This window comes from Pteropus vampyrus, unplaced genomic scaffold (assembly GCF_000151845.1).
Source record: "Pteropus vampyrus isolate Shadow unplaced genomic scaffold, Pvam_2.0 Scaffold91, whole genome shotgun sequence".
Taxonomy (NCBI): domain Eukaryota; kingdom Metazoa; phylum Chordata; class Mammalia; order Chiroptera; family Pteropodidae; genus Pteropus; species Pteropus vampyrus.
This window is the reverse complement of record NW_011888872.1, coordinates 4,473,844-4,501,755: the sequence shown is the minus strand read 5'-3', so window position 1 is coordinate 4,501,755 and position 27,912 is coordinate 4,473,844. Positions and strand designations below refer to the sequence as shown.

Here is a 27,912-nt window from a genome sequence, read left to right as displayed (position 1 = left end):
GATTAGATTCCTACCTCTACCACTTCCTAACTGACAAGCCACAAGCAAATTACTTGACCTTAGTTTCCTCATATGTGAAATGTGGCTACAAATAACATGTAATTTATAGGGTTGCTGTGAGGATTAAATTAAGTAATATATGTAAGTAGTACTGGCAGTTGGTAATTGCTAGATGAAGTTTAGCTATTATTATTGTTGTTGTTATTATTATTATTATCATCTGCTTTTCATGTGCCAAAACTTATATTACTTCATTTAGTTTTCATAACAACCCTGCTGAGGAGGTTGGTGTTACCTCCATTTTTATAGCTGAGAAATCAGGGTTTATAAAGGCTGAGTAACTTGCCTGAGAGCATTGATGTGTTGATGGGTAGAAGCAGAATTTACACCCAGAATATGCTTGACTGCCAAGCCAGTGTTCAAATATATTACTCTACACAGCCTGTCCCTGGCTTAAAGGAGCTCTCACCTAGTTTTTCCAGGAAGCCCTGTCCAATAACTAGCTTAGATTCTTCAAAGTTTCCAGAGGAGGTCTTTTGGTGCCATATTCCAGTAACTTGCTCCATTAAAGTTCGTTAGAAAAGTAAAAAAGTATAATACAAATCTCATCTATTGCACTGGAACTCTATTTCTTCCTTAGTATAGAGAAGAAAACATATCTACTCATGGATTAACCTAAAGTCAACACAGTCTAGTATATTCTCTTTTACTCAGAAAATTCATTGTTTGATGGGGACAAAGCACAAATTATATATGAAAACTTTTTTTTTTTTGCATTTTTCTTTAATGTTAAAAAGCTCAGTTATAGAACCGAATCTTTTGTTGTCTTTTTGGATATTTTTTCTGCCCTTGATTTGATCTTGTTTTAACATTATTTTCAGAGTCTCCTGACTGCCTGCTCATGGGTTAGTTTCCCAAATTTTGTTGTAATTTTTAAGTGCTCTCAGTTTTCACACCACATGATGGGCATAAGAGGTCATGGGAATGTGGAGAGAAGGTCAAAAAATGATGTGAAGGCAAAGTTATAAACATTTAGGACCAGATTGGGTGCACAACTTCTCTTGTGAAGAAATCGCTTTTCTGTGGTTAAAAATAAGGCTATCATTTTTGAGGAAAGATAACAGAACTTTGAATGCCGAGGCATCAGAGGAAGGAATTTAAGTAGACCAAGACAAAAGAAAGTAATACAGAATGAAGGTAGGATAACTCTATGTTTCTACCAAGAGATATCCCAGGACTTAACAGAAGTCTTATATGCCTTTCAGGGTAAATGATATAGAAAACCAACCTACTTCTCTCATGAGAAGAAATTATCCAGCATTTTCTTTCCTTCTCCCTATCTGGTGACTCTTATAGGTAATAATTTTGAACACTAGATCAAGGGATTGGACTAATGTTTCCCTTAAAAATAAAGCCTTATGAATAGTATATCCAGAATCAAAGTTCTTTATGAAAGATAGATGAATACCTAAAAACTAGGCAACTCTGAAAGGAAAAAAAAAAGTCTTTATTTTAAAGGAAGAAAATTCCAGTGCATATCAAGTATGACACAAGGCTGATACCCACCCAGTGGCCAGATATGTTTTCCTGAGGGATTTTGTTGTGTTTATTCATTCCTGACTTTTGGGGTGGCCCTTCTGTGAAGAGTTTCCTCATCCCAGCTGTTATGATGTTTAATCTAGAGTTGCCAACTTCTGATCTGGCGGTTCCAAGACACAGGGTGAGGAAAACAAAGCTTTTCACTATTTCTGAATCCTGTCCCCCACCCGCATTGAAATTAGTACTTTCATCTTTGGTCAACCCTAAATTGTTTTCAAACCTAGCTTCATCTCTCCTCTCCCCCGGAATAGCAGAACAATTACTAATGGTAAAGATCCATGTCCATGTCCAGAGTTCAGATTACTTATGCCCCACTCAAACCTTAATTTATTTTTATTTTCCTTTTCTAGCCTTCTCCTTCCCTCCACTCAAGTAAATTATGGTGGTTTTCTTTTCGGGAAATATTTACTTGAAAGAGCTTTAAAATATATATAAATTAGATTTTGGTTTTTCAACTAACTAGGGTGTATTTTTTCTTAGGAAAAACAGGATAATCTTTAAACAGGATAATCATCTAGTTTTGATCCTAATGTTAGTTCATGGGATGGCTTGACACTTCCAATAAGGGAAGTTGTGGCATTTCATTTTTAGAAATACACAAGGATAGCTACTCCCCATCCCCTTCTGCTCTCGGCCTGATCATTTAATGTTAAGGTGGAGTGGTCCTGACTGGTCTTGTGTTTTATACCTGGCCTACTACAGGACTGGGCAGCTAAGGAATTAGGGGTAAGCAGAGTTAATACTTGAAGGCAGAAAGCAGAGTGCAGATACAGGTGAAGAAACAACCCATTTTACCAAATGTGGAAAGGCATAAATCTTACAGTACTGTATCATGTTGCTTTTTTCTGGTACATTCAACGTGCTATTGTACTGCGAATGAATGAATCTACCTATGGCAATGGAAGGTATTTAGAAGATTAGATGGTGAAGTAGGAAAATGTGGTTCTTTGGTTTTCCTACTACTCCCAAGTGTCTGGTACAACATGGCTGTTCCCACTTTGCTTCATTTAAGAACCCCACCCTCAGAGTCCCCACAGATTTACTTTTAGGTAATACTCCACACTCTGAATCTTTTCCTCACCCTTACCGTTCATGGTAAATATGGATATCCACTGACTTGAAATAATTTAGTGTCCCCTTCCCTTATACACATCTGCTCCCAGTCATATATAGCTAGCTAGCTGGTTAGAAAAATATTAGCATTAATATAATATTTTGCATTAACAATAGGAATCTTTTAGAATTAATTCCCTTTCCCTAAAGAAACTCTGCTACTACAACAAACTGATGGAAATTTTGGATAATATCAGGCTAATTGGACAGATGTCTGAAGTCGGTAGGTCTTTTAGTTTTCTGTAGGATCTTACCCGTAAGGTAAGACAGAACTGCCTTTGAAGCTTTACTTGTTTTCTATTGAGAAAAATTGCTATTATTTCCATCAAAAGCTTGAAAGAAAGCTTGAAAGAAAAATACAGATTTGTAAGGAAGTATAGGTCCTTATTTTAAAACTGTTTTAACAACAACACCAACAAAAAATACAAAGATTAAATGGTGTTCCTGATATTTCATAGTAGTCTAGATAAGAAAAACACAGATTCCTGTTTCGTTTCTGCTATTTTATTCTAGAACTTTTTGTGCCCTTTTTGTATACTAGGACTTTTGACAACTCTTGTTCATGTGTCATCGTTCTTTATCTTCTTTCTGTTTCACATGTATTAGTTATATTTTTGTTTCCATATATAAAAATTTATTACTTCCAAATAGTTGAAATTCCTATTAAAGGTTTTTATTTATTTTTTATTGTTTTTAAATATGAAGGTAAGAATCTACTATTGGCAGAATGGAAACTATTCAGGAGATCCAAGTTACATTTATACTATTATTGGTATTGACATTATATTTGTCTCATCCCTAAAATAACAAATATGGTGGAAACCTTTTATAAATAAAGCTTGTGTTGAATGGATTCACGTATTTGACTTACAAACTAGGTATGACGTCTTCAGAATTTTTGTGTTAATGAAATTATATTTTGTATGCCATGCACCTGAATTTTTTTATAACTCACTTCTGCAGCTGGCAAGTGAGGGAAGCTTCATCTGTATTTGCAGCCGCTCCCCAGCGCTAGCATCACCGCCTCAGCTCCACCTCAGATCATCAGGCATTAGATTCTCATAGGAGCCCTGGTCTCTGGTTCAAAAAAGGTTGGAGACCATTGCTATAATATATCTAAGCCTGCGTCTGTTAAATGCAAACAGAAAAAAGAAGAAATCTTGTCAGAATGGAAGTGATACACTTGATGATCAGATTGATTTAAATATTATTCATGGCATGTAGCCTAGTCCATGTTGTAGCTGTTTCTTTGACTTGGACTTTGTAGGTCTTCCACTGCTCAGCTACATCATTTGCTAATGGATCATCTGGATTGGGAGCACTTAACAAAACCTGGATCAAAGCAGAACTGTGCGGATCTGCAGTGCTGGGGACCACTGATCTTTCAAAATATCTAAACATAGTCTTCCCAGCTTGCCTACATTAGGATGAAAGATTTTGGTCATGAAATGTACTTTAGGGGTTGTCATCAGGTATTCTTCTCAAAGGAATAGTTCAAGTTTAAAAGTCTCTCCCTCAAAGGGGGAATCATGGGGACCAGCAATGACCACAGGAAAATAATGTGCGTTGTTCTCGTCTGGTTCTGCTTGAATTCTGGGAACTGGTTCTGCCAGCAAACACTGGGTTTCCTTGATAATCCTGTGTGAGGCAGCCTGGTCATCTTGTCAGATCCCAAGTTCGGCCTCTGGTCTCGTCTGGGGCTCTACATTTTTCTCTCTCCTTGTTTGCTTTTTTCCAGATTGACCCAAGTATATTTTAAAAAATAATTTTATTTTTTCCTATTAGCTTGGTAGTTATGTACTTTATGTACTTTAGTTTCAGTCATTTAGCAATTAACTTAAACATTACAACATGCATAGTTTACTTATCAAATTCTAAGGTTAATAAAAACTTTATCCTTCTTCCAGATTTTATAAGCAATTTAATATTTCATTTTCTTTATCCCCAACTTTATTTTTTTTCTCTACTTTGACTTTTTGGGTAAATCTGTTACTCCATTGAAATGGAGAAGGCAATTTATAGAAAGACAAAATAATTCAATATTGTTAGATACAATTCTTACAATAGTTTTAACTCGAAATTCCAAGTTTACTTAATGTGTTTTCAATTGATTTTCAGAGCTGCTAAGGAACATTTCAGTTAGTGTATAAATTCTTATGTTTGGACTTCTAAAGATTTTTTAAATAAATAGTGCTTTGTAAGGGTTTTTACTTTAGCATCTTTATTGCAGTGGAACAATTCCAGATATATCCACTTATCCTGTATTACGCTTGTTGGGCACTTATAATCAGAAGATTCCTGTATGTCTTTATTTTGGAAAAGTTTATGCCATTTCCTCAATGTTTTCTTTGTGGCTCTTCCACTAGATATATGTTGGAGACTCCCAATTGATCCTCCATATTTTTAAATTGCTTTTTCATAATTATGTTTTCACCTCTGTCTCACTGTAATAGGATCTGGGTAAATTCCTCAATACTTTTCCATTTGATTAATTCTCTCACCACTATCTCACCTATTAAAGTTTTAACTAAATTTTTTATATCCAGGATTCTGTTTTTTAAATGCCTATTCTCATTTCTGTTTTTTTTTTATTTCATAATTCCTTGTTTTTTCTTCCCATAAAAATGTAATTCTTTTCTTTATCTCTTTGAGCATCGTAAAGTCATGTCATGATTCCTCTTTTATTTTCATTTCGTTGCTTAGTTTTATTCATGTGTTATAAAATTTTGATTCGTAGACTCATCTTGAGGGAAAGTTTTTTTTCCTTTGTATTCACTCATTCCTTCCTTTCTACTTTGTTACAGTTGTCTCTTCATAGACCTGTTTGTCCTCTATTCAGAATCAGATCTTATATGGACAGCTCAGGGCATTTATTATCACTGGTGATTTGGGGATAGCACAGATCCAATGACTTAGCTAATGGCAGCTCAGCCCGTGTCCTGACTGTGAGGATAACTGCTTTTGTCTCATGGGTGGGTACATAGTTTTACATAAGCTGTAGCATCAGGCAGCAGTTAGTTATAGCTTTTTCCAGCCTCCTTTCCATTCAGTCTTTTATTTCAAGCAGTCAGACTGACTCTTGTTTTCTGTCTTAGACAGGGCATTTTAGTCTTCATTACTCATAGTAATATAAGCTCCTGGCTGCCTTTGCCTGCTGCATCTATCTGGTTTATTCTTTGTGTTTCGGTTAGAATTTTCTTCTGTTGAAATGTACAGGTAGACAAGATATTTGCACATCAATGTTCATAGCAGCATTATTCACAGTGGCTAGGACATGGAAGCAACTGAAGTGTCCCTTGATAGATGATTGGCTAAAGAAGCTGTGGTACATATACACAATGGAATATTACTCAGCCATAAGAAGAGACGAAATACTGCCATTTGCAACAACATGGATGGACCTTGAAATAATCATACAAAGTGAAAAAAGCCAGACAGAAAAAGTTGAAAATCACATGATATCACTATATGTGGGATATAAACCTAAAAGCAACATATGAACAAGACAAACAAACAGAGACTCATGGACATAGACAATGGACTGGTGGTTACCAGAGGGTAGAGGGGAGGAGGGAGGGAGGAGGTAGACAGGGGAAAATTTTTAAAATAATTTCTTCAATTAACAAAATAAATAAATTAAATAAAAAAAAAGAAATATATGAGCAGAGACTTTGTTCTGTTTAGTGCAGTATCCTGTGTCTAAAACAATGTCTATCACATAGTAGGTACTAAATAAAAGCTTGTTAAATGAATGAATTCATAAATAAATGAATAAATGTTTGGTTATTGATCCACAGGGATGTTTGATTTTTTTATATGCTTGGCTACATCTTTTTAGATTTTCATTTTTTACATTTTATCCTTCACTGCTATGCACCTCTTTGGGATGGAGAGTGGCTCAAAGCATGAATATGCAACATCATCTTTATCTGAAGTAATGGCCAATTATATATAGTTGGTTAGTTAGTTAATTATTTGCTTAATAGAGATGGATAGTGCATGCTGTAGTTATTAGTACTTACTGTATCCCACACAGTCTTAAAATGCTTTAAAGTTTTAAGAATTTGTGTTCCACAAACTTAAACTAGTTTACTAAGCACATCTTGATTCAATTTTCCCATATGTTCTAATGGTGGATAACATTAAAAATTTCACATTATATTTAGCATGATAGAAACCTGCCAAAAATAGTCATTGAAGACAGCTTGTCTAATTAGCCTTTTTCCGTATGATTGTAATTGTGAACATGGTGGAGGTTCTGCAGAATATAACATGCCCAGAGAATTAGAAACATGCCACCAAGGAGGATTTGGCATATGTATTAGTTTTCTCTTGCTGCTGTAACAAACATCCACGAATTTAGCAGCTTACAATATCCATTTGTTATCTAACAGATCTGTAGAACGGAGTCTGTAATGGCATAGCTGGGTTCTCTGCTCAGGGTCTCACAAAGCCAAAATCAAGGTATCGGTAGGGCTGCATTCCTTTACAGCCATTACTGGGAAGAATCCATATCCAGGCTGCATAAATTATGCCTTTTTATTTTCAGTGTCTTTGATGCTTTGCCATCTGGGACCTTGCTGACTCTGGAGAGACTGCCCCTCCCAGGGATAATGAAGTCCTAGAGGGTGCCTTTCATATTCAAACTAACCAATTCAGAGCCCATACCCTCCTCTATTGGACTGTCACACTCAGAGCCAGTATCCGCTTGCCCTAATCACCTCAGGGCCAGGTAGTAGGCAACTAAGGCCAGCCCCTCTGCCATGAGCCTGCTGCAGTTATTCAGACTAGACAATCCAAAATCCGTTTACATTGTCTTGCCCATTCCTTCCCAGGGAAACCAAAATAAAGGCGATTGCCTGCATTTTCTCCTGCTCCCACTGCCTCCTCACTAACCCTGGTGCTTCTCGGTGTGGCCTCGTGTGGTGTAGTGTGCCCTCTCTTTTTGGTACCTGCGAGTAACAAGCTATCTTTTCATTGGAAATTGTCTCCTGATTTGTTGGCTTCACCATACCTGAATAATAATCTCTTTGAATCCCTTTGGCATGCTCTTCTACCACATCTCTCTGACTTCCTCTTCTGCTTTTAAGGAAGGGCTCATGTGATTACATTGGGTCGACTTGGATAACCCAGAGTAATCTCCTCATTTTAAGGTCAGATGATTAGTAATCTTAATTACACCTGCAACATCCCTTTACCATGCAATATGACATAACCATGGGGAGTAAGATCATAGAGACTAAAATTCTGCTTACCACGGAGTTTTAGAAGTTAAATGATAAGCACTGGCTTCAAAATTTGCTTTGGGAGAAGACTGTGAGAAGTTGTAATATGTTCTTAACTGTTTACATTGCTGGCTGCAGTCTCTGAGTTTATATGTTTAGAATTTCTATGACTAAGATAGCTTTAGGTATTGTATGACTGAAAGAATTACACTGTAAAGAATTACTCAGGTACCAGTTTTGTGCTTATCATGCATAAGGCCAACATATTAAGCTTGCCTGACACTTAGATTATATTCTCTATTTGAAATTTCTTGTATTTCTCTAACTTGTATCTTAGGTGTTTCTGTGTCCCTTGATGCACATTTACCTCCACAAGACTCCTTAATGTGCATCATATTTTTCCATGAATGCACATTTATATTGACTTTGCCTACTTCCTTATATATTCACTGGGGAAGAAATTCTGAGGCATAATTATATGTCGATAGTTTAAAAGGTCTGACTTACACTGCCTAGTACACAATTAAAAATACCTCATCCTCTGCAATTTAGACAGGGCCAAATAATGCAAATGCAAAACATTTCAGAAGCAAATATTTTTCAAGATCATTTTTCCCCATTACCTAGGGGCTTTTGGAAATGGCGGCAAGTGTGTTTTCTTGCCCTGTGAGTGATCATTCTTACTTCCACTAACCTTGCTTTACTATGCCCTTTTTTCTTCTCTCCTCCTTTGTTCATCATTCTTTTCTTTTCTTACATCTACTTCTTGCTTTCTCCTTTTTTTTTCTATCTTCTATTTTTTCCTTATGTGCACATCTTAATCCTGCTTTATGGATTTCACCTCTATATGATTTAAGCACTCACTTTATCCTAGTTTTTCAATTTCCATAGATTACTCTCTTATTTTTTCTTTTCATTGTGTTTTTTCAACAAGCCTTGTTTCCTTATATCATGTGTTTCTCAAACACGGTGTTTTACTTCAAAGTAGACTATGCAATCTTTTTGGTTTTTTTTTGGAGGGGGGGTCAGACAAATCTATAGTATCTGCTAGGTGAGGTAAGAGAAGTAAAATTAATGATAAATAATTGGCAGTGTGAACTTAGATTTCTTAGATATAGGGTCTTCCTCACTCAGAGTGGCTAATTATGTTTTCTCAAGCTTTATCTTTAATTTTCCAACTGCAGAATATTATAGATTAGAATAACATGATGAAGATAGATAACCACTCAGAGGTTAAGCATTTTTGATTTTCTTGCCAAAACAGGAGGGCATGGCAGCCTTATGAGTTGGCTCAGGTTCAGAGACATGCTTCTCATGTTTTTCATGCCTTTATAAAAGAAGTTCAGAGTTGCTCCAGCCCTAACATCTCATATGCCAAGAGTTCTGAATTTATCCCTGTAGGGTACACTGTGGTTAGTACACTATGTGCTTAATGAGTCTCTGTTTGGGGATAAGGCTTGACTCTGAACTGTCATTATTTTTCCAATGTAAGTAGATTTACTGTAGCTTTGCCACTTGCTTGGTATGCTGCTATGCTGCTGCTTTAGTTCCTGAAAGATTGGGAGAGTTTTCATTTGGCTGTGGTAGTTTCAGCAAAATCAGACTTGGCCTTTGCAAAACCTTTTTGCTTTTAAGAAGTCAGGCCTGGCCTTTGAAAACCCTTAGGATCTTTTGCAAAGCTTTCAAGAGAATTATTTTGTTAGAATCAAGTCTAGTTTTTTTTTTTTTTTTCTTTTTAAATGGCCACTATCATGGTACATCCAGGCAGATAAATCAATTCCCCTTTCTTTTCAGACTTAAGATAGTGCTATGTATAATGTAAGTGGGTAGTATTTTGCCTGTGTTCAAATCTTTCTACCACTTTTCTCCTGCTACAAACATGAAAAGAAACAAGACATTTTCCTATTTAACCAAATGATTCAGGTCACTTCTCTTTGTCTCTTGGTTATTCAGAGTGTAATCTTTTACATCAGCAGCATAAATAGGTTTATCTCCTTGTGTATTCATGATACCCGGGTTAAACAACTGATATGATTTAATGAGGCGCCCATAATTGTGTTTGAGAGACATTTTTCTATAAAAATTATATAGCAGTACCATACTGTCTACACTAGGCAAATCAAGATCACTAACTTGATGTAGGATTTATATTCAGAATTTCCCTCTTCGATAGTCTAAAATTTATAGTACATTGAATCACTGAAGATTTTATTTATTTTTAATTTTTATTATTTTTTTTTGGCTTAAAACAATAATAAGCATTTATAACATTTCAAGTTTCTATTTGTCAAGAACTCAGGAAGAGCTCTTGTGGGAAGTTCTCACATAGGGTCTCTCATTTAGTCGTGATCACATATTGGCTGGTCTTGCAGTCATCCGAAGGCTTGATTGGGTCTGGAGGATTCATTTTCAAGGTGGCTCACTCATTAGACTAGCAAGTTGGTGTTGGCTATTGGTTGCAGGCCTCAGATCCTCTGCGCAGGATTGTTTGAGTGTCCTCACAGAAAAGCACTTGCTTCCTCTCCTCAGGCCAAGAAGTGAGTATCATTCCTGTGTGCACCCCCAGCATCAGCTGCCTTCCTAGAATGTTGTGGTGGTTCCTGAACTTCTTCCTTGGCTTCAGCTGAGGGAAAGCAGCTTGGGGAGGTGCCAGAGACATACAGGGAAAGACCCGGTTATGTGGCTTCAGGATGAGGGCTGGAGAGACACTGCCATTGTCCCTTTTTTGAGCCCTCCCCCTGGGCAACCTGCAAGTGGGTGCCATCTTGCCTGTGTTTGAGTCACTGAAGATTTTATATATGTATAAAAGATATCTGTCTGTCTGTCTATCTATCTGTCTGTCTATCTATCTATCTATCTATCTATCTATCTATCTATCTATCTATCTATCTATCTATCTATATCTATCATCTATCTATCTATCATCTATCTATCATCTATCTAATCTATCTAATCTATCTAGTCTTCCATAGTATAAAAAGAATTAAAGGATAAAATGTAGCAAGAAAGATTTAAGTTCAATATAAGATAGAATTTCTTGAATGCTGAGATTTTTAAGGGATTTAGCATTGATTGAGAGTCCACCGTTTATCTACACTTTATTTATATCATCTTATTTGATTCTACTAACTACCACATGAGGGAGGTATTATACTCCTCACTTTATAGATAAAATCCAATTTAAAACCCACTCAGAATTAGAAGTATTTAAGGTGACTGAGAGTAGGGGAGCCAGGATTCAATACCCAGTCTGTCTTTCTTCAAGGTTTTTGCTCTTTTCAGTACAATAGCTAGGATTTTTTTTTCTCCTCCCTGAAAAGTCTTTATATTATTAGTCACATAGTCCAGGATCATTTAATTGAAGTCAGGAGGTGAAAATAATGCAGAGAGGACTCTCTTCGGTGTCAAGATATCTGGGTTCTAGAGTTGGCCTTAGTTTCCACATAACTAGAAAGTAGAGATACAGCTGCTGGCTTTGCCTGGATTTTGTCAGTTGCAAAGCACTATTTACAGGCAAGGTGTTATTACTGAATAAGAAAATGTCAGCCCTGGTTTTATTATGTGATAGAAAGAACACATTTAAGGTTTTCCCATTGTTCTCAGTTACTTAATTCCTTACTCTTGGTCGAGAGTGGTTGCTTTGAAAATTCACAATTGTGTGAATGAAGAAGACATGCATAGTCAGCATAACTCAAGTGTGCTGCCTGTTTTGTGGCAAAAAGCAAAAAACATCATAACTTTTGGATTTAATTCAGGATCATAGGTCTTGTCACTAGACAAGTCCTCATGAAATGATTTGGTTCATTCCTACTTTTGGGCAGGCAAGGTTGCATTCCTACTTTATGGGTAAAACAGCAGAGGTCGAGAAGTTATACAACTTGCCCAAGGTCACAGAGGGGTGTCACAGAGAGGAAGGAGAGAGCAGAACTACCTCTGAGTACAGTGATTTTCCTATAGCAAAACACCAAAGCAAGTTCTGGTTTGGGAGATGTCTCTTTTCTATAGGAACCCTTAGTTTTGCATTCTCCAACCAGGCAATGTTCTCTTGCCTGGCTTCTAAATCAACCACTGTGTTAGATCTAAAATGATAACTAGGGCTCTCTGAAGTAAAAGGCTCTTGCATAATAGTTCTCTCTAACAGATGTTAAAAACATCTGCATTGCATCTGCTGGTCCCAGATCACCACATCTAGAACACTTGGATAAATCCTCTGGTTTCAGAACCAGGTTGTTTATCACTTTTCAACAAAAGTTTCTTCAGCAGCCACCATTTTCATTTCAGGTGTTTAGAGCCTGCTATCTTATTTATCATTCAATAAATGAAAATGTGAAAACAATTTGCAAGTCTCTGATTACACCTTGTGTATCTATTTCCACGCACCACTCCAACACTTAACATTGCTCTGTTGCTCTGTGCTGGAAAAGCCCTCATCACTGCAAGTTCTTGATAGCCATTTGTTAGGGAAGCTGTGGAGGAATCCATGCATCAGATTAAGACTTAGATGAATTTTTGGATTCTCTCAATCCTGTGAAGCTATGATTTTGTGATATCAACATTGGTCAATTGAGAGAAGTAAATAACCACTTGCCAGTGAGAGAGATCAAGTGTAGACAGCTACTTTATATTTGTGTGTGTGTATGTGTTGTAATGGAACTCATTTTTTAAATGTCTCATGAATTTTTCAAGGGAGCATTGAGAGCTTTGTGTCCTCAAGTGCTATTGGATATTGGCACAGAGACCTGAGGGATGATAGGAATAGGATAAATTTGTCAGTTTCACTGCTTAGTTCTAACCACGTTCCCCTTATTTTATCTTCATCTTCGTGATCTGATTAGTGTCCTATAATTTAGTTATATCAAACTATTTCTGCAAAGAGCCAGATAGTAAATATTTTAGGCTTGCCAGGTCATGTAAATTCTCTGCTACATATTCTTCTCTTCCATCTCCTTCTCTATCCTCATCAACCCTCTAAAATTGTAAAAACCATTTTTAGCTCGCAGGCAGTACAGAAAATAGGCTAAGGCTGTATTTGGCCCAGGGGCTAATAGATGGCAAACTCCTGATCTATACCATAATTTTAAAAAAAACCAGTTCCCTATTAATTGGCAAGTCATTTGCATTTTTCACTGTTTCAAACAATGCTGCAGTGAAAAATTCTATTACTCATGTCTTTGTTCATGCGTACCAATAGAATTCTAGATGAGGAATCAATAGTTAAAGGGTATTTGCATTTAACATTGAGACAGATATTGCCAAATTACCCCTTGCAGAGGTGGTACCATTTACATTTCTACTAATAGTGTATGAGAATGCTATTCCCTTTACCTTTGTAAAAACTCAGTATTATCAAACTTTTTCATTCTTCCTGATGATGGATAAAAAATAGTGTCTCACACTTTAAAATTATATTTTCCTCATTCCTAGTGGTGTCAGGAGTCTTTTCATATATTTTTTAGGCATTTAAATATATTTTCTGTGAATTTTCCATTCATATACCCTTTTTTTGTTGTTATTAACTTATAGGAGCTCTCTTTAATCCTTTCTCTGTTTCATGTGTTGCAAAATTTCTACCCAGTCTGTCACTTGTCTTTTAACTCTGTTTAGAAACTTCAGATTTTTGTTTTAGACTGACTAAAAATTTTTTACTTTGTGACTTCTGGGGGTGTTGTGTCTTGCTTTGGATGCCTTCATTCTCAGATTAGAAGTATGTCCTTTTGAATAGTACATTTAGCTAAATTTCTATCAGAATTTGACGTAAAAAAACAATGGTTTCTCTCAAACAACATCTATGCTTTTTTTGCCTTGTCAGGAAACAGCTAAATCTGTGGTTCAAGTGTGGTAACTATCTTGCTTCTTAGGCTATACAATAGTTGCTCTGAGTTGTCAGTGCTAAAATGGTAGCTATAAACCTGAAAACAGATGCTGGGAATTAGCAGGGCAGGTCTGAAACCTAGCCCTGGAATCAGAATCTGAAGCAGAAAAATGGGTCATTAGGAGACTTCAAATGTGAATGAGACAGCTCTGAGAATCTGAGTTTGTGGGACACATTTGATCAGTAGTATGAGGGAGTTGCAAGGCAGCCTGGAAATAGGCATAGATGCACACAGTCTAGGGAAATCTATAGCCACACGTTCTGATCCTGTGAGTTTGCAACTGCTAAAGGCTCACAATCCCTTACCTACAATTCTGAAAGCCAAAATGCTCTAAAGACTCAGACGTAAAAAATTTTTTTATTTTAAAATGGATATGAGACTATTTAAAGTCTTTATCCTGCTTAGTTTGAAAATTCACACATTTTGCTGCATATATAATAGTGTGGCTGATTTTAGGTAGTTGCTTCCACAGTACTGGAGGGTATGTGTAATATCTGGTATATGTACTTCCTTATCTCCTTACCTTTCTAAAAATAAAAAAAATTCTGAATTCTGAAACATATCATGCCTCAAGGGTTTTCATTAAGGGATTGTGGACTTGTAATAAATATTTTACCCAAGGGCTCAGACAGAATTAGCTTCCTTCTTGCTTCTTTATGATTTCTGGTTTCACTTTCTAACATTATTTTTAATAATCCTGTTGCACATGTATTTTTACTGTAAGCTCTCAATTTTTTTTGGCAACAGGGGTGTGGAGGCAGGCTTCAAGAGGATCCATAATAATCCTTGCCCTTGTGTAGTCTCCTCCTATATTAAATCAGAGCTCCTTTGTTCTCTTCTTTTAACTACTAAGCTTTTGGGTGATTTAGTATGTAGAAACAGAGAACTAATGCAATGAGTGATAACTAATGAATAATGAATGAATTCTAAAAAAGCGTCCACTGTTTGGAAACTCTTCTGCGGGTCCCCAAATCAATGAATACATTTAATGTAATATTTGATCTCTGCATTGTATTTCCTACATAATTTGAATATTGTTGAAATCTGGGATTTTATCATATAACATACATAATATTAATTTTTTTCCCTCTCTTCTTTCCCTTTTCCCCTCTGATAGAATTGCTGACATAAACTTAATTTCATGAATAATATATCCATTCAAATAAGGGAGTTTCATGAAACTTCTTATTGTGTGACTATTCTGATTCTGGTCCAGAAATAGTATATATTTTATCAACTATGTATTGCTGTGTAACAAACCACCCCCTAACTCAGTGTTTTAAAACAATGACAATTTACTGTTTCTCATGATTCTGTGGGTTGGCTAGACAGTTCTGCTGGCCTTGCCTCATGGAACTCCATTTGTCTGGTGGGTCTGCTGGAGCTGGAGAGTCTAGACGATCTCTTCCTCATGTTTGAGACCTTTGGCAGGGATGGTTGGAAACCTGCAGTCTCTCTCTCCATATGGTCTCTCATCAGTATTTTGACACAAGCTTTTTTTCCCCATGGTGGCTGGGTCCTAAGAGAGCAAAGGTGTAAACTACAAGGAAATCTTGAGATCTAAGCTCTGGAACTTTCACAATGTCACTTCTGTCACATTCTTAAGGTTAAAGCAAGTCACGAGGCCAGCTACGATTCAAAGGGTGAAAAAAAGAGCTCCCACCTCTTTATTGGAGAAGCAACAATATTACATTACAAAAGAGGCACAGGCACAGGGAGCAGTGATTCCTTGGGGGGTATTATTATAATGATTTACCACATTCAGAGAAGTTATAAATATTAATTTATAAGATTCCAGCAGCTTACATTTCTGAACTACAGAATGAGAAGATCCAGAATGATTTATTCATCAAACATACATATATTGAGAATCTACTATGTGCTGTCCCAAGAGAATCAAAACATATAATCTCTTATTGAAGCAAGAAACATATTTTATTTTATTTTTATCTCTTCAAATTCAGTCCTTTAAGGTTATGAAATGAGTGTTCTACACAAATAAACAAAGCAGCAGACATTTCTTGACTGCCTTCTGTGCTTATAATTCTGCTATTTATCCCCGAGGTGCTTGGCTAGAAGATAAATGTGGCTGCTTCTGTGAGTTACTGATACTCTCTGCAGATGTGCCTGTGGATCCCACACTCTTGTCATGATATCTGCCCCTTATGGTGTTTGATAGGGCATCTGAGTCCTGTTTGGCTCCACCTGCCTTTCCTGTTACACACTTTTCCATATGGCAAAGATGCCAGGAGTGAACTCTCATGTCTTAAAATAATTGCAATAGGTGTCAGATAGAGGTTATGGAATTGTCTGCTTGCACTTTATATGCAGAACAAAGTATTGAGCATTAGGTTACAGAGAACTGAATAAGATATAAGACATGGACTCATTGAGCAGGAAGGCAAAATACAAATCATCTGGCCATAATTTCACTTTAAAGATAAGAAAATTAAGACTCACAGACATTAAATGACATGCTCACATTAAAATATCTATTTAGCAACAGACCTGAACCTACAATCCAGGATTTCTGACTTGCTGTCTGATGTTCTTTCCACTAGTGCCTGCCATCTTAACACCTTATGTCCTTAAGGAAAGAAACAATAATATCTAAAATTTATTGAGGTTAACTTAGTATGTGCTAAACTTTCAGTTTCTTCAATGACTCCTCATAGCAACCGGAGGAGTGGGGATTATTAATACTCCCATTTATAGAATAGTCGAGCTTAAGTATCTTTTTTAAACTCCCTAGGTTAAGAATTTCAGAGACAGGCCTTCACCCAGGCATTCTTACTGTAGAAGCCATGCTCTTAATCATTGATTATTCTAGTCCTACTCTGTGAATGAGGGTGACAGTACTGAAAAAAACAAAGAAGACTGGAAGCTTGCTGAGGTATGTAGATAATCTTCAGGTCCTGGGTGAGGAACTATGTTGGAGGCAGAGGACATATACCTCTTGGGGGCAGAACATAGAGTCTGGCTCATAGTAGAAGCCTAGGCTGAGTTTATTGATTAAATATCCAAATATCCTATTTCTTGGTGAACTGACAAGTCAGTAGAGTATATACTCTGATTAGAATTTTTCTCTTGCACTGCAGATATTGCTGATGACAGTCTGGTTATGAATGAATTAAATCTAGCCATTCCATAGCATGGGCCATAGATTCATTTTTCATATTTTACTTTAGAAATGATTAGATTTGTGGGGCATTTATTCCTTCATTCATTCACTTATTGTTTCATTTAGGAAACTGAGCACCAGCTATGTGTAAGAAGACATTGTATTAAGCACCAAGCCATTTCAGGGCTATATTTGGAAGCTGTCTCTATCCTTATTTTAGCTTTGATTATGTCATACTATTTATTGTGGCTCATGGTGCTTTCTTTCTTCTTTTTCCTTTTGTTCCCTTGAGGAAATAACCAAGGTTTGCACATTTTTATTTAAGTTCATAACATGAGTAAAATTAGAAAGTCTCACATAATTTTTGATTTGGTATTTTTTAAGAGATCTCAGAAAGAATAAACGTGAATCTGTCCTTGGTTAATTTGAATACAAAATTATTGTTGTATTAGTTAGATTATAGCTAATTGATGTAAAAAACACAATGATAGATAATGGTTAAAACAGGAAGTAAGTTTGTTTCTTGCTTGCGTAAAATCCCAAATGAATATTTCTGGTAAGTAGGTGGTTCTTCAAGTGGTAATTCAGATGCTTAGTTCCTCTCAACGAAGTTGTACACATCCACATCAAGCTGGCAGAGGCGAGAAGAGTATGGAGGGTGTCACACTTGCTAGGATTTTACGGGCTAGATATACAAGTGGCACCCATCTTTCTGCTAACATTTCTTTGATTAGAACTTAGTTACATTATCAAAACCTAATTGTGAGGGAGCCTGGAAAATGCACCCTTCTGTATGCTCAGAAAAAAAGAGGACATAATCGAAAAGCGGGGAAGGACTGTGAAATCCTGTGACTTACTTTACCTCTCTTTTAATTCACTAACTGTTCTTTAAATCTACCCATTTTCTTGAATTTCATGTAGATATTTATAAAGTTTTTCATTTCATAAAATTAAAAAACGTCAAGTTTTTTTGAAATCATGTTCAACTCTTTTGTTTTATAAATGAGAAAATGAGGTCCGGAAAAGTTAAATAACTTGCCAAAGTTCTCACAGCTTGTTGACGATAAAGCTAAGACTAGATCTCAGAGGTTGCTTGATTTTCTCCTTTATTTTAATTTGAAATAATGTCAATCATATCTGCCAATCATCTTTTTTATATTTTAAGCTCACACAGACCGGTTTTGTTGAATTCATTTTGTAGAGAGCCTGATGTGAATATTATTTATTTATTTATTTTAAATATTTTATTTTATTTTTCTTGGTCCAAGAAGTTCTCACTACAACCTTTAGATGGCACGAGTTAGCTAATCCAAGACTGTTTGTGGCTATAGTAATTATAGAAGGTTCAAGAAAAGTTTATGGAAAATGGAAGCATTCAATAATAATTTAAACAAAGTAGACATGTTATCAGCAAAGTCTCCTTGAATTTAGAATCAGTCATCTGAATAAGTCTTTATGGCCAAGAGGCAAATGTTTGGAAGTTTTTCCAATTCTGCCAGTATCAGGAGTCGCTAGGAAAAAATGACTCTTGGGATAGATTTTGGAATAAGAATTGGAATTGGAGAAGGCTTTCTGAAGTGGATAGAATATAAATCTGGGAAGTAGGAGCCCTCAGTTTTATACAAGTCTCCAGATATTCAGGATAAGTTTTCTCTCTATTGGCTTATGCTAATTATTTGCCTCACAAGGGTGTTCTGAAGACCTTATGATGATGCCTGAAAATTTTATGTACCACTGTAGGATGGTGCTACAAAAAGGTGTTACAGCAAAATGCTTTACCCTTGTTAGTGCTACAGCAATCATTTGTGAAATTGAATTTTCCCACTTCATCTTTTCCTCATTTTTACCCCTGGAGAGGTTGTAAACTCTTTTCCTTGGGTGTCAAGGAAAAGTGATATTTATCCTGTGCTGCTCATGTAGACCAGTACTCTGTAGCCAGTGTGAGGAATCCAAGCAAATCCTTTCTCTCTTGGGATCTAATTTAGTTCTGAAGATAAGAGCTAAGAAAAAAGTAATATATGGAAGAAACAATATAAAACTAGAAACACTGAGTGATTATGTGAATAATTAGTCCTGCCATGAGCATGTGCAAACAACTATTATATATACCAAATCGATGACAATGTGTTGAATTGAAGAAGGAGATGGTAAAAATGCCCCTCTGGCATTAATTTAGAGTGTGCTTTTTGGCTTCACTATCTCTAATTTTCAAAATTCAATGGTTTTGGAAGAATATTGGAAGAATTCCAAAGAATATTGGAATCTGAATTAAAGTTTGAATATGCTAACTTCATTTTTCTTGACAACTTCATTTTTCTTGACAAGGTTAGTTTCTAGGTTCACATAATAATACAAAATTGGCAAGGCTAATTCTTGGTGTTGCTGGACTCAGCATGGTGGGTCCTTTCTCATTTTGGGTGGTATTTCCACCCTTAGCTCACTCCTTAAAGTCTTCTTGCTCACTGACAAAACCCACTCGTCAACCTTTGCAATAAAGCATGTATGACTGATGTTAGCCTCACATGTTCTTGATCTCCAGCAGTTTTTCAATTTTAAATCATCTCTACTACCTCTTATACCAAAGATGTAAAGAGGTAAAGAGCGGTACTATTTTTGTAAAAATGTATACATGGTCATTTAAAAAATTCAAATGGCATAGATAAATACATCTTAAATTCTGTCTCTCAAAGATAACCACTACAAACACTTTGGTGAAAATTCTTCCCAATGCATTTATATATACATACAAGTGCACAAAAATGAGGATTTGAGGTGTTAGGATGAAACTGAAGCCCTACAGCAAGTAGCCTGTTTCAACAACTATGTAATGTGCTTTGCCTATGGGTAGACTCCTTGCAAGAGTTCAGTAATTTAAAATACATTGTATCCAGTTACCTTCTGTGACTTAATGATATATCTGTCTTAAATATTCTGATGATTCTCATGTTGGAAAATAATTTAAGTTATGACTAGAACGGGCACCTGCATTTTTGTCTTTTGTTCCCTGTTAGGAGAGATAAGAAGTGTGGCTCCTATTGACTGCATGAGGGAAAGGGGTTAGGAAATGTTGAGTCCAATTCAGTGAAGAAGTTACTAGAAACATTTATGAGTCATTTATCAGTTATTATTATGTCTCTTAGACCAGAGTTTGTATCTTGAAACCACATTATGGGTTCACCATTCCCCTGTTAAATTTCAAAACTTTATTTAAATTTTTATATGGAAAATATCTTTTGTAGAATATAGAATTCTGTACACTTGATCCCTTGAATACTTTTCTCCCACTCTGAATGCTTGCCAATCCCTTTTCGTCTTTCAGGTTTAGATTTGTCCTCTCTTTTGTCTTTTTTATAATCTGGACCAACATTTTTTTCTTTGCTTTTCATTCTGAAGAATAGAGGGTTTTCATCCAAGATAATTAATTAGTTTAACAATTAAGCTAATTAATAGTATACCTATTTGTATCCCTGTTTCACTAGCTGTTTGAACATGGGCAATTTTACCTCTGTGAAGTAAAGAGGACAATAAAAGTACTTCCACCAATGTTAGTATAATTAATTGAGATAATCTATGTAAACCACTGAGGGCAGTACCTAATACATATAGTCAATAGATATTATTATCATTTATAATTCTTCATTATTATTAAAAAGTATTAGGCATGAATTCTGTCCTATAGAAATATACAAGTCAGCTGAATTAATATTCATATACAAAACCACAAAGAACAGAGTAGATAACATTGAGTGATATAGATTGTAATATTGGTGGTAAAAGTTATAAATAAGGAGGAATTCATGGAAGATGCATGGATTTAGCTGAGCCTTGAAAGGTGGGTAAGGCTTGGGTCTGCAAAGAAGAAAGAGAGACAAGATTCCTTTGCATAGACAATATGTGCTAAAGCTTAGTTTTTTTTGTTTCCCCTGAGTATCAAGGCTCTTGAGATCCTTCTATTTTTTTATAGATAAACTTCTTCTAGGGGTAGGTTCTGGCCAGACCAGGAACACCATGGCTTCAGGGTCTTGGGGTCTGATGAATTTGTTTTGTGGAGATTAATCGAGTAAATGGTAATTAAGCAATAGGATAGGACAGAACGTGGCATAACAATGATTAATGGGATGCCTCAGGTAAGCACTGAGGCACAAGGCAGAATTGAAAGCCCTTGGTGTACTAGAGAAGTGCATTAATCAGCATTACATCATGCTTGAGAGTAGTTTATTGAAATTATAAAATAGGTACTTAAAATAACATTAAAATCACAACTTTAAACATGCACAATTGATTCTAGTGAAGTATCATGCCAGAAATAAATTCCAACCTTCCAGAGGACTATACCCCCCCAAAAGGAAAAAAGCTGTGTTCCTCAAACCTGAAAGAAGCCTACTAACACAGTGTGGTCCAGCCAACTTTACCTTCTTAATACTGTTCTTTTCATTGGAAACTACAGTAGAGACCAGCAAAAACAGAAATGAAATCTTGGCAGTGCTTCTTCCTGCCTCATGTGCCTTGTAATGTCGACCAAGCTTTCAGCCAAGGCTGGCTGTTTCTTCCATATTAGATTGCCAAGGAGTGTAAAGGAAGGGGTTCTGGACAACAACAAGCATCTGTTGAATTTGGGACATGCATCTACACATCAAAGAGAAAAGATGGGGTATGGCGGTTGATGGTCAGGGAGAGGAATCAGATCTTTCATTTTGAGCTGCTATAGTGGGTTTATCCCAGTAGGGGAACAGTTCAATGTCAAGCACTGAAAATCAAGTGATTAGACAAGAGGCCAACATCCAGAGTCAGATTCTGGTTGCTAGCTGGGTATCTCAGCATATGGAGCTCAAGATTTGGAGAAGGCTTATCCAAACTGAGTATGGAGAGATGAGGGCAGGTGAAGCAATGTAGTACAGAGCTGATGTACCTGACAGGTCTCAAAAAGCTACCTGGAATACCTGTAAGACCTCCTCTGCCACCTACCTACTTCCATGAATAAGCCTCCCCTCTCCTTAGCTTCAGTACCCTCTCAAAGAACTCTGATAATAGTTTTACTGATTCATCAGAATTAATAAAATAATTATTCATCTACTTATTCTTTTATTTTCTTCTATTCAGAAAAAAAGTTAGAGCTGTGATGTCATGCTAAATCAAAACAACAACAACAAAAAATACCTTTCCGTTCTTCCCTTATTCTGGTCATATTGATTCAGATTGTTACCTCATTGGAACTGCACAAATTTTTAATAACTTTAACCTTGCTTTGGCCCTTGTAGTGGGTTGAATGGTAACCACCACAAAAAATATGTCCACCTAGAACCTGTGAATATGACCATATTTGAAAAAAGATTCTTTGTAGATGCAATTAAGTTAAGGATTTTGGGGTGAGGTATCTAAGCCCTAGATCAAATGATAAATGTTCTTATGAGAGAAGACAGGAAGAGAAGAAACACAGAAGAAAAATACAAATTAGAAGGTGCTGTAAAGGAGGCAGAGATTGGAATGATGTCCACAAGCTCAGGACTGCCAGGAACCCTCAAAAACTGGGAGAGAGGCATGGAATGGATTATCCCCTAGAACATCCAAAGGAAACCAAACCTTGCTGACACCTTGAGTTTGGACTTTCATCTTCCAGATTTGTGAGAGAATAAATTTCTGTTGTTTTAAGCCACCAAGTTTGTGGTAATTTGTTACAGCAGAAACAGAAAATGAATAGAGCTTGCCTCAAGAAGCAATTTTGAGTTGAAAGGATCCAGAAACTTGCTAATTTGCTGACCTTAGTATCCAGAGATGACCCTCTACAATTCACTTCTAAATTCTGAGTTTCTTGGGCCAACGGAGCAGAAAGCATTGACATAGATGAATGGATGAGTCATTCTGCCAGTTTTATTACAGATCATGCCATGATACTCTTCTTTTTTTCTGAAATGAAGAGTATCCACAGCTGATGTCAACCAACTTGCTATGATAACTGTCAAATCAGATGAGTTAAAATGCTTTGATGACTAGCTGAAATACCACCTAAAAATGCTGTTTATTTTTATTGTTAAAAGAACACAATTCTGGAAACCACAGATTAGTACTCTGAGCTCTGGTTTTATTAATTTATTCATTAAAATATATCATAAGCACATTCAAAGTCTCTGTCTTCCTGGGAGTTACATTCTTATGAGGTCATTCCATTCAATACAATAAGCTTTACATGTCTTGGTTTACTCTTCCTTAAGTTTCCTCTCAGTTGATATATAAAGATCCAGACATGCAATATGGATAAGAAAGAGGATGATGATTCGTTTTACAGGGAGCTTCTTTGCTTCATAGAAGGATTAAATATATGATTTATTTATTCGTTTAGACAATATTTATCGAGAGTTGATGTGCAGACACCAGTCCATGCACTGGGGATACAGAAGTGAACACGGCAACCTTCTTATCCTCATCAAGATTACTTTCTAATGGGAGAGATAAACATTGAACAGGTAAATAATTATATAAATCGATAAACATATAATATGATATTAGATAATAATAAGTAATATGAAGAAGCCCCTTTCTCCTCAGGGCCTGAGCATATTTGGCTAAGTATTAGAAATTGGGCTAATAACTCTAAAAAATTGTTTTCTAATTCTTTCCAGAGAATAAAAAAATGTGAAGTTCAATCTTATTTGTGCGTGAATTAAGTTCTGAAGTTTTCCTTGAAGGTTTATTATCTGGCATTCTGGTCGCATTCCTCCTTTAAAGCAATCTCATGAAGGTCTGTGTTTTTTACTGCTCTATCTTCATTACCCAGTATTGCATACCTGGCACATAGTAGGTTCTCAATATTTGTTGAATTAAATTGACTTCTCTATAGTACCTGATACTTTATCATTCTCTCCTTTCTGTTCTTTCTCCTGCTTCTTTCTTGCTCTTTTTCGTTGGCTAGTTTCCTAAAGGTCAATAGATCCCCAGAGGCCTGTCCTGTGATCCCTACTTTTCTCACTCTATAGACTTTCTCTAGATGGTCTAATCTAAATCCATGGCTTCAAATGTCTGCTCTGTGATAATGACTTCCAAACTATGTCTGCAGCCCAGACGCTGTGTTCTAACTGCCTACTAGAAATCTCCAGTTGATTGTCTGCCATGTATCTCAAAGTCAACATTTTCAGAATAGAATTCATTATCTCCTTCAGTTCTGCCTTTCCTGTGTCCTCTTAGCTCAGTAAATGATACCCACCAAGCACCCAGTTGTCCAAGCCAGAAACCTGGAGCTGTGTTTAATTCCTTGTTCTTCCTCATCTCTCACATCTAATAAGTCATGATATCTACCGGTTCCATCTCCTTAATAGCTCTCAGACCCATCTCTTTTTCTCTAACATCACTTCCATCACCCAAGTCCAGGTCACCATCATTTCTTCCTCCATATGGAAGTGGCTCCCTCATTGCTGTCTTTGGCCTTTGGCCTTCCTCAGATTTTTTGCCTCATTTACATTCTACTTGGCATGAATAACTTCCAGTCATACAGTTCCACTCAATATCACTTCCTTTAGGAAACTTTCCTGAGTAAGCCCTCCCCACCCCTGAGCCCTAGGATGTATTGAGTGATTCTATTGTATGTGTTCCAGGGATTTAAATCATCCTATTTTAATTGCTTATTTAATTACTTAATTGTCTAACTGACTAGATTGTATTTTTAGCACCTAGCACAGGGCCTAGGGCACATAGTACATGGCAGCACATAGCACATAGTAGATTCTCAACAAGTATTCATTGAATGAATCAATGAAAAGATTCTATAAACTGGAGAAGCACCATTTTGTGGTTCATCTAAAAATAAACCAGATCAGTAGTTTAGCAAATAAACCTGAGGTGTATGTGTAAACCTCCAACTCTCAGTTCATGTGGTTGATGAACCTCAACTATGTAAGTGAAACCTTATTTTCCAAATAAAAATATTGAGTGTGAATTGCAGTGTCATAACTTTTGGTGCTCATGGCAACAAGCAGCTGCAACAAACAAAATTAGCAAAGAAGCAAAGGTAACAAAACCTCATTTATCCATCCAAATCTTTTCTGTTTAACTTTGCGGTCTTAACAGTTCAATAATTCAACTACAAATTTGTTAAGTTAAGATTCATTGCTTTCCAAGTCCATCACATGCTCAGGCCTATTTGCTTGTCTCTTTCTGCTGGGAGACTATTTGTCTGTGGAGCGGCCCAGAAAACAACTTTTTTCAATGTTAATTACTCAAAGTTTAAGAAAGGTAAAATAAGAGTTATGTAACAGAGTTTGTTTTGCTTCTGGATTACTTGATAGTAAGCAGCATACTTATCCTTAGAAATACTTACAATGATGTTACTTTATGAATAAAAATTTTTCTTGTACCCCTGTGAATAAGATATGAATTTTCATTTTCTTAGCCCCATCAATTAAATAGCTTTGTCTAAACTCTCCTGTCCCTGTAATTAAAATTTTAGATTACTTACTATATATACTACATGTGAGAATTGTCAAAGTAACCAGAGATGTATCGTATCGTAGGTCTTCAATCCCTTTGGGAGCATGCCCTCATGAAGCACATGGGACAGAGTGTGAAGAAGTAATTGTAAACAAAGCCTCATAGGCCAGTGTTCCTTCCTGCTAACCATTAACCAGTGTTTTGGGACTTAATATGACCACTTAAGTTGAATTTGAACTTGAACTTTACTCTAAGGGTGAGTTTTTTATAAACTGAAAAGCTGGGGGCAGTTAGTTTCTTCTAGAGTTACAGTACCTAGAACTATATTTCTATAAATATTTAAAAAATACTACAGTATGTAAATAAATCCATTTTAAATGTAATAACTTCATTCTTTTTTATCTCCTTTCTTTCCTTTTATAAAAATTAATATTTTTTTTTTAATCAAAGTAATATGAGCACACAGTTTTAAAGTCAAATAATGCTAAGAGGCTTAGGCAAAACCCAATATTCTCTTAATTCCTCCATCCTACATTACCTCTGGTCCTTCTGACTGCTCCTGCCTCTTCTCTCAGGTAAACATTTTCAAAATCTTCAGCTGTTTAATCCACTATTTCTCATATCAAAATACTATGTATATGCTGTTATTGTTCGATTCAGTATTTTTAGAGATTACTTATTTTGGCTTTCTTGCAACTCCTATTCCCATTCCATTTCTTTCGAAATAGTAGAATCATAATTTTTGGTTGAATCCATATTCAGTGATTTATTACAACTGTTATGTAGTTATATATGTATATAATTGTGTGTATATATGATATATATAGTTTGTACTGTGTATATATAATCATATAGTTACACTATATATACTCCGTATATAGTTTGTACTATAGATATTATGTATATAGTTTATACTGTATATACGCTATATTATTTAGTCAAATACATGTATATAGTTTATGCTATATATTGATTATACTATAAACTATATTATATACACTGTATGTAGTGTAATGTATACTACATAAAGTTTAAACATACTAAAACATATGTGAGTATATACTATGTGTATGTATAGTTTATACTATAATTGCATTTATTATATGATGTCTTCTTTGAGTTAATAATTATTTTATATTTTAATTTGCTTAGTTTTTATATATTTCGAATTATGGCTGATTCTTTTCTATAAAGGAGTTCTCAATACAGTTTTCCTTATGATAAAATCTGTAAGATAATCTGCCGTTTTATATTATTTTTTTCCTAGAGAAATCTATTGTCACTTTATATCTTCCTTTTCCAATCAGGATTGGTTGCTTTTTAAACCTATCACACAATGTGTTCACTAAGATTCATTCTGACACCATCTTGAGAATTCCTATGGTGCTGAATCTTCCTTTTTCTTGGTTTACTCCTTTATTTTAGTAGAGTTCATTTCTCAGTAGCTTCCAGAGAAAGGGTGCCTAGGAGTTTACATGAGCTTTTATATGCATGGAAATGACTTTATTTTACCCTCACATAGTTTGATGGTGAAAATTATTTTTCCTCAGATTTGTCTTGGTCTCTCTTTTTTTTTTTAATTATAACTTTTCTTCAAATATCTGGCAATTCTTGGCTATTCTCATTTGTTTTTAAGAGTAAGGCATTAACAAGAGTCCAGTGTTTGTGGTACCTTGTTTTGATTGGGGTAGGAGACAATGAGGCTGATGAGGTGACTGGAGAGGGATCAGAAAAGGCTATTTTTAAGCTGCTCACCGTTGGTTTTTTCGATTCAGTTCTTTCAGTTTTGTTTATTTGCATCTTTGAGGTTTTAAAATACCCATTTAAAAATTTAAGATTCTTTTTTAAATCTCTTGAAAAGGAAGTACGGGAACCCAAGCTAATGTTTAATTTTTAAATATGCTGATATCTCTTATATTCATTATAATTCCCTTGATCATTTATTTCTTAATTTTCTTTTAAAAAATAATTTATTTGACTATATGTCTGATACTTATAATTTCATTTCAATTTCTTCTTGCAATTTGTCAATTTTTTTTTTTTATGTATACTCTTCCTATATGGTTTCAGATACATGCAGTATTACAAGGTGTTGTTGTTAGTCTATATTTTCACTATATAGTAAACATATTTATTTTTCTTAATAATGTGTGCTAAGAAATCACCTTTATTGACTACCAGGATAATAACCTATGTTTCTCTTATAATTCTTACAGATATGACAAGCCTTTGATTATTTGGTAACTTATAGTGAAAGATTTTTATCCTAGCCTATAAGGTATCTGGAATTGTATTCCAAATATTTCTGTATATGCCTATATGCATTTCTCACCCTAACTCAAAGAATACCTAATCTAATTTCCAAATACGTAAGAACCACCATTAATGTAACTTGAATATGTATTTCTCTTGTAGATAACAATTAAAAATACAACAACAACAACAACAACAACAATAACAACAATAAAAAACAAAAAAGAAAAACCTATCTTTTAATAGAGCCAGTGGTATTGGGAGTTAAGGCTGTTGTGATCATTCTTTACTTTCTTTTTATTTTATTTCT

At 35.5% G+C, this 27,912-nt stretch overlaps 1 pseudogene; it reads right to left on the bottom strand.

The window, feature by feature from the left end:
* Positions 1-3,885: 3,885 nt before the first annotated feature.
* LOC105294678 overlaps positions 3,886-27,912 on the bottom strand; it is a 28,366-nt pseudogene continuing 4,339 nt past the window's right edge.